We start from the raw sequence: 8,210 nt of genomic DNA, 5'->3' as shown, positions 1-8,210 counted from the left end.
TTCTCTGCCCAAGGTATTATCAACTTGCCAAATGCAAAAGAACCTGCTGTAAAGAAGCTTTGTGAAATCTAGGATGTGAGAGATGACTTAGTTTCAACAAATCAGCATCAGCCATCATAGTATGTTAATGCTGTCAATTTAATTACTTGTAATTTGTTTTGTATTTAATATGTAGGTTTGTTTTGCTCTTATAGTTGCATAAGCGCTGTAAGCATAAGAATTTTACACCTGGCCAGGTGAGGTGGCTCACGCCTGTAATCCCAGCACTTTGGGAGGCTGAGGTGGATGGATCACGGGGTCAGGAGTTTAAGACCAGCCTGGCCAATATGGTGAAACCCCATCTCTACTAAAAATACAAAAGTTAGCTGGGCATGGTGGCGAGTGCCTATAATCCCACCTACTCAGGAGACTGAGGCAGGAGAATCCTTTGAACCCCAGAGGCAGAGGTTGCAGTGAGCCAAGATCATGCCACTGCACTCCAGTCTGGGCGACAAGGCAAGACTCCATCTCAAAAAAAAAAAAAAGAAATTTACACCTGATATTGGGTTTGGACATATTTAAGCAGAATTATGCTAAAAACAATTTTAGTATAATAATTTGTAATCAATCTTGAAAGTGTAATAATTTTTTCTTTTAGAAGTATACAGTACTCATAGCCTGGACATGGTGGCTCACTCCTGTAATCCTAGCACTTTGGGAGACCAAGACAGGCAGATCACTTGAGTCCAGGAGTTCGAGACCAACCTGGACAACATGGCAAAACCCTATCTCTACAAAAATACAAAAATTAGCCAGTCATGTAATTCCAGCTACTCAAGAGGCTGAGGTGGGAGGATCACTGGAGTCCCGGAGGTCGAGATTGCTGCGAGCCGAGATCACACCACTGTGTTCCAGCCTGGGTGACAGAATGAGACCGTGTCTCAAAAAAAAAAAAAAAAAAAAAAAGAAAGAAATATACAATAATCAGCCCAGTATGCTGTCTCACACCTGTAATCCCAGCACTCTGAGAGGCCGAGACCGGAGGATCGCTTGAGCCCAGGAGTTCGAGGCTGCAGTGAGCTATGACTGTGCCACTGTATTCGAACCTGGACAAGACAAAGAGACCCTGTGGGAGAAGGAGGAGGAGGAGGAAGAGGAGGAAGAAGGAGGAAGGGGAAAGACGAGGAGGAGGAAGGAGGAGGAGACACCATACTCAAGCTTGAGTTCATAGACTTGTAGATAGTGTCCTAAAAATTCTCCTGAGGGGCTGCAGCATTTCCAGACCAGGACTTGGTCAATGGTGATACTGGGACATGTAGAGTAAGCAGAAAGGTTAGAACACAGTTTGCTGGGGAAGCAGTTATTCTGATGGAGCACAAGGATGTTTCAGTATAAATTCTAAGGTAGCCGGGTAGCAAAGCTAGTGAAATTATCAGTAGGAGATATTGGAGTGGAAAACGGAGCCCAGGTTTCTGGCCTCAGGGGCTGGGTGGATCCCGATGCCATAAATCCAGGTGGGGAGCTCAAGAGGGCGAGCACGTTTGACTACTCAGACCTCATCCGCCCTGCCCGGCTCTGGCTGGCCATCGGGTGTCACTGCCGCCAGCTCCCCAGGTAGCGCGTGGCTTCCGGTGGTGGTCAGGGTTCTCGCCGGCGCGCGGCAGAGCCGCACGGAGAGGCAGCGGCTGCTGGGAAAAGGCCGTTTGCCTTCCTCTTACCAGAGTGAGGCAGAGGCGGCACCGGGCAGAGGTTCTCTTTCTCCTTCTCTTGAATGTCTTCCTCTTAGACTTGCTCTTTTTTAAATAACATACGCTAATTTTCTCACTGGTGTTGCTTATCTTCTACAGACAGGTGTTAGGTGTAGGGTTCTGAGAATTTTAAATTTGCCTTTCCTGCATTGCTCTGTGGAGGTTCAGCGCCCCCTAGCGACACAATCCACAATTTTCCTAGGTGGGGAGAGAGAGAGAGAGATAATAGATACATAGATAGATAGATAATAGATACATAGATAGATAGATAATAGATAGATAATAGATACATAGATAGATAATAGATAGATAGATAGATAATAGATACATACATAGATAGATAGATAGATAGATAGATAGATACATAGATACATAGATAGATAGATTTTTTTTTTTTTGAGAGGGAGTCTTGCCCTGTCACCCAGGCTGGAGTGCAGTGGTGTGATCTTGGCTCACTGCAACCTCGGCCTCCTGGGTTCAAGCAATTCTCCTGCCTCAGCCTCCCCAGTAGCTGGGATTACAGGCGCCTGCCACCACGCCCAGCTGATTGTTGTATTTTTAGTAGAGACAGGGTTTCACCATGTTGGCCAGGCTGGTCTCGAACTCCTGACCTCAAGTGATCCACCCACCTTGGCCTCCCAAAGTGCTGGGATTACAGGCGTGGGCCACTGCACCCCGCCCAGAGATTTTGATATCCTCAATAATCAATTAACTTGACTAGTCACTATCTGAACTTTTTCAATTTTTTTCTTTTCTATGTAAGTTGGGCAATCATACATATCTTTTATCAACTATATTTCTTGTTAATAAACCCTTTATGGCTCTAGGGAACCATTATTATTTCAGTATGCAAATTTAAAATTTTTTTGCCCAAGTAGATGTCTTTACAATTGATCTATTTTAAGTTTCCAGGGCTGAGCACGGTGGCTCATGCCTGTAATCCCAGCACTTTGGGAGGACGAGGCGGGCAGATCACTTGAGACCAGGAGTTCAAGACTGGCCTGGCCAACATGGTGAAACCCTGTCTCTTCTAAAAATACAAAAATTAGCCCGGCATGATGGCTCACGCCTGTAGTTCCAGCTACTCAGGAGGCTGAGGCAGGACAATCGCTTGAACCCAGGAGGCAGAGTTCGCAACGAGCCAAGATCATGCCACTGCATGCCAGCCTGGGCTACAGGCAAGACTCTGTCTCAAAAAAAAATTTTTTTTTTTCAAAAGTTTAAAAATTATTTTCTGGGCCAGGCGTGGTGGCTCAAGCCTGTAATCCCGGCACTTTGTGGAGGCCGAGACGGGCCGGATCACGAGGTCAGGAGATCAAGATCATTCTGGCTAACACGGTGAAAGCCCCGCTCTACTAACAAAATACAAAAAAAAAAAAAAAAAAAAAAACTAAGCCGGAGCGATGGTGTGGACGCCTGGTTACGAGTATATTCACCAGGCACCCCTGCGCACCACCAGGGACTACTCGAAGACGCCCCGACAGAGTCAGAGAAGAATGCGCGTGCGTGAACTCCCGCGGCACGCGGGGCCACAAAGGCGTGATTGTAATTTGCGTGAGACCAGCAGCGACAAACATAAGGCAAACACTGCGCGCGCAGCATTCACACCTGCGGGCGACAAGAGAGGCTGCAGCGCGCACTACATGTCTAAACAGAAAGAAAAAGCAAAAACAGCAAACCCGAAAGAAATTAACTATAGGTGTGGAGTGTGAAAACAATGTAGGGTTGTTCCCCAAGCGCGGCTCCCTGCGGCAAAAGAGCGGCATGTTTGTTTTAGGATTTCGCGCTTGATAAAAAGGAAGCCCCATCGCCCCGAACAAATCAAAAAAGGGAGCATCCCTGCTCAGTTCATAGTTTGCGCTCCTAGCCTATCCCACTAGTGGTATATAATCCATCTATGTCTCTTCCAAAATCCATTGACTGTGCCACTTCCCTCAAAGCTTATGTCTTGCATGCAGCAAGTAGTGGGTCCTTCAATACTATATACCACTGAGGTTTTAGATAACACAATACAGTGACTTTGCAACGGTTCTTGGTATGTTGGATTTGTAAGGAAGAAAAACCTACTCTAGACCGTTGTCCCAAACAACTAGTGACGACCACACACCGTGAGAGACATATACTTCTCCCCGCTGCGTTGGAAGGCAATGGAATTTGGCCCCTCGAACACACAATTCTGAAGAGAGATTTGGGAAACCGCCCTCTGCTGGCTGGCTGCGTATTCTACTATGAGGCTCAGCGAGTTCGAGACCAGCCTGGCCAGCAAGAGGTGCATGAAGTGATAACCTTCATTTTGTCATCTAAGCCCTTCCTTCACAAACCTACGTACAAAATCCACATAAATTAGCGCAGTGCTCCCATGGGGAATTTATGGGGGGTCGCGCGCCAACTGGCAGACCTATGTAACTCCCAGCTAGCTCAGGAGGCTCCAGACCAGAAACCTAGAAACTCAAACACCTTTGAACTCAGGAAGCGGAGGTTGCAGTGAGCCAAGATCATGCCACTGGGCTCCCAACCTGGTGACAGAGGGCATATCAAGGACCAAAGGAAGAACTGTTCTCTAACCAAAAAATATTATAAAATTTAAAAAATAATAAAATTAGAAATGGCGCGGGCCCGCGGTGGCTCACGCCTGTAATTTCTCCAGCGCCTTTGGAGGCGCGAGGTGGGCGGAGTCTCACAACGGTTAGATATGATCAAGATCATCCTGAAGCAGATACATGGTGATCTTAACCCCATCTCTACTAAAATACAAAAATAGCCCCAGGCCTGTGCGGCGGGGGGGCCTGTAGTCCCAGCTACTCAGGAGGCTGAGTGGCAGGAGAATGGCGTGAAGCCTGGGAGTGGAGCTTGCAGTGAGCCCCGAGAATCGGGCCACTGCACTCCAGGCCTGGGCGACAGAGCAAGACTCCGTCTCAAAAAAAAAAAAAAAAAAAGAAATAAAATAAAATTAAAAACTATCTAGATGTCTGGATCCTATCTGCCAAAAAACTGATTAAATACCAATTACAGAATGAGTTTACGGTATCATTTAGCATGTTGCAAATCACCTTATCCTTCCAGAATACTAACAAAATCTGTATGAAATATTTTTTAAAATGAAATCCGTGCACTTATCAGAATGGTTAATATAAAACATAGTCACAATACTAAATGCTGGTGAGTATGTGGAGAAACTGAGTCACTCCTACATTGGTGGTGAGAATGCACAGTGGTACAGCTACTCTGGAAAACAGTTTGGCAGTTTCTTACAAAACTAACCATGCTACTACCGTGTTACCCATATTATCCAGCAATTGCACTCCTGGGCATTTATTCCAGAAAAATATTGGACTCAGATATTTATAGCAGCTTTATTTGTGATAGCTCAAAACTGGAATCAGCCCAGATTCTTTCCACAGGTAAATGGTTAAACAAATTATAGTACATCCATACTATGGAACACTACTGAGAATTAGAAGAATCAAACTATTGATGCATGCAACAACCTGAACGTTTAGATAGATTTTTGAATTTATTGCCTTGAATTTGTTTGTAATGTCAGCTTAGCTTTTTTTTTTTTTGAGATGGAGTCTCACTCTGTCGCCCAGGCTGGAGTGCAGTGGCATGATCTTGGCTCACGGCAACCTCTGCCTCCTGGGTTCAAGTGATTCTCCTGCCTTAGCCTCCGGAGTATCTGGGATTACAGGTGCCTGCCACCACACCCGGCTAATTCTTTGTATTTTTAGTAGAGACTGGGTTTCACCATATTAGCCAGGATGGTATCGATCTCCTGACCTCGTGATCTGCCCACCTCATCCTCCCAAAGTGCTGGGATTATAGGCATGAGCCACTGCACCCAGCCTATAATATCCTCTTAGCTTTTTGTCATCTGTTTACATGTATAATGATGTCCCCTTCTTCAATCCTGTTATTGGTTATCTGTGACTTCTCTTAATTATTAATCTTGTCAGGAGTTTTTCAGTATCAATAACCTCTTCAAAGAACCATCTAAAAATTATTTATTTGTTTATTTAGAGAGATGGTCTCACCCAGTTGCCAAGGCTGAAGTGCAGTGGCACAATCATAGCTCGCTGCAGCCTCAAACTCCTGGGCTCAGGTGATCCTCCTACTTCAGCCTCTTGGGTAGCTGGGACTACAGGTACACACTGCCTCACCTGGCTAATTTTTAATTTTTTGTAGATGAGATTTCCCTATGTTGCCCAGACTGGTCTCAAACTCTTTGCCTCAGGTGATCCTCCAACCTTAGCCTCCCAAAGCTCTGGGATTACAGGCTTGACCCACTAAGCCCCACCTAAATTTATTTTTTAATGACAAAAAATATATATTTATGGCACATAACATGATGTTTTGAAATATGTTTACATTGCGGAGTGGCCAAATCAAACTTGCTAACATATACATTATCTCACAAAAAAAGTCTGCTTTTTCAAAAAATTCAACCCTCAAGTGGAACCAGAAAAGACATTTTATTTCTTTAGATATGTGGTCTTGGCATGTTGCCCATGCCAAGCTCAAGTGATCCTCCTGCCTCAGCCTCCCAAGTAGTTGATACCACAGGCACACGCTACCATGGCCCAGCTTCTTACCATTTTTTTTTTTTTTTTTTGATGAACTGTTGCGGGAAGTCAGGGACCCTGAATGGAGGGACCGACTGAAACCATGGCAGAAGAACATAAATTGTGAAGATTTCATAGACATTTATTAGTTCCCCAAATGAATACTTTTATAATTTCTTACACCTGCTTTTACTGCAATCTCTGAACATAAATTGTGAAGATTTCATGGACATTTATCACTTCCCCAATCAACACTCTTACAATTTCCTATGCCTGTTTTTACTTTAATATCTTAATCCCATCATCTTCATAAGCTGAGGATGTATGTTGCCTCAGGACCCTGTGATGATTGCGTTAACTGCACAAATTGTTTGTAAAACATGTATGTTTGAACAATATGAAATCTGGGCACCCTGAAAAAAAACAGCATTAACAGCGATTTTCAGGGAACAAGGGAGATAACCATAAGGTCTGACTGCCTGCGGGGCCAGGCAGAACAGAGTCATATTTTTCTTATTGCAGAAAACAAGTAGGAGAAATATCAGTGAATTCGTTTCCCCGTAAGGAATAACACTGGGAAGGGAATGCGTTCCCAGGGGGAGCCATGGACGGCCGCTCTGGGGGTGTCTGCCTTATGTGGTTGAAGATAAGGGATGAAATAATGCCCTGGTCTCCTGTGGTGTCCCCAGGCTTGCTAGGATTAGGAAATTCCAGCCTGGCGAATTCTAGTCAGACTGATTCTCTGCTCTTGAACCCTGTTTCCTGTTAAGATGTTTATCAATGACAATGCGTGCCCAGCGGGACATGAAACCTCATCAGTAATTCTAATTTCACCCTGGCCTTGTGACCTTGCTCTGCCCTTCTGCCCTTGTGATATTTTATTGCCATTTGAAGCATGTGATCTCTGTGACCCACTCCCTATTCGTACTCCCCTCCCCTTTTGAAATCCCTAATAAAAACTTGCTGGTTTTGCGGCTCAGGTGGGCATCATGGAAACTGCTGACATGTGATGTCACCCCTGGAGGCCCAGCTGTAAAATTTCTCTCTCTTGTACTCTTTCTCTTTCTTTCTCAGACCAGCTGACACTTAGGGAAAATAGAAAAGAACCTATGTTGAAATATTGGGAGCTGGTTCCCCCAATAATGAACACACTTAAGAACTATTCTCTTAGCAAATTTCAAGTATACAATACAGTATTATTAACTATAATCACTGTGCTGTGTATTAGATCTCCAGAACTTATTCATGTTATATTGAAAGTTTGTACCCTTTGGCCAACATCTCCCATCTCCCTGGCCCCCTAACCAACCCTGGCAACCAACATTCTACTCTGTCTCTGCTTCTGTAAGTTTCACTTTTTTCAATTCCTCATAGAAGTGAGGTCATGCAGTACTTGTCTTTCTATGCCTGACTTATTTCTCATAACATAACGTCCTCCAGGATCTTCCATCTTGTTGCAAATGACAGAATTTCCTTCTTTTTAAAGGCTGAATAGTATTCTATTGTGTAGATATACCACATTGCTTATGTACTTATTTTTTAATGTCATCCATGATGAGCCTGTAGCACATTTTTTCAGCATATTGTTTTTCTAAATTTTTTTTTTTTTTTTTTGTAGAGATGAGGTCTCACTATGTTGCCTAGCCTGGTTTCAAACTCCTGGGCACAAGTGATCCTCCTGCCTCAGCCTTCCAAATGCTAGCATTATAGGCATGAGCCACCATGCCTAGCACACCACATTTTATTTATTTATTTATTTATTTATTTATTTATTTATTTATTTTTTTTGTGAGACGGAGTCTTGCTCTGTCGCCTGGGCTGGAGTGCAGTGGCCAGATCTCAGCTCACTGCAAGCTCTGCCCGCGAGTTTACGCCATTCTCCTGCCTCAGCCTCCGGAGTAGCTGGGACTACAGGCGCCGGCCA

At 44.4% G+C, this 8,210-nt stretch overlaps 1 protein-coding gene across 1 annotated transcript in view; it reads left to right on the top strand.

Moving 5' to 3' along the window:
* Positions 1 to 1,647: 1,647 nt before the first annotated feature.
* SMCO1 (single-pass membrane protein with coiled-coil domains 1) overlaps positions 1,648 to 8,210 on the top strand; it is a 25,691-nt gene continuing 19,128 nt past the window's right edge. The window contains exon 1 of the mRNA XM_017892234.1: positions 1,648 to 1,728. The gene's annotated coding sequence lies outside the window, so the exon portion shown is untranslated. The remainder of the gene's footprint in view (positions 1,729 to 8,210) is intronic.

Source organism: Rhinopithecus bieti, unplaced genomic scaffold, assembly GCF_001698545.2.
Source record: "Rhinopithecus bieti isolate Rb0 unplaced genomic scaffold, ASM169854v2 scaffold_21777, whole genome shotgun sequence".
Lineage (NCBI taxonomy): Eukaryota > Metazoa > Chordata > Mammalia > Primates > Cercopithecidae > Rhinopithecus > Rhinopithecus bieti.
Note: the sequence above shows the minus strand (reverse complement) of the source record. Positions and strands in the feature narration are given on the sequence as shown.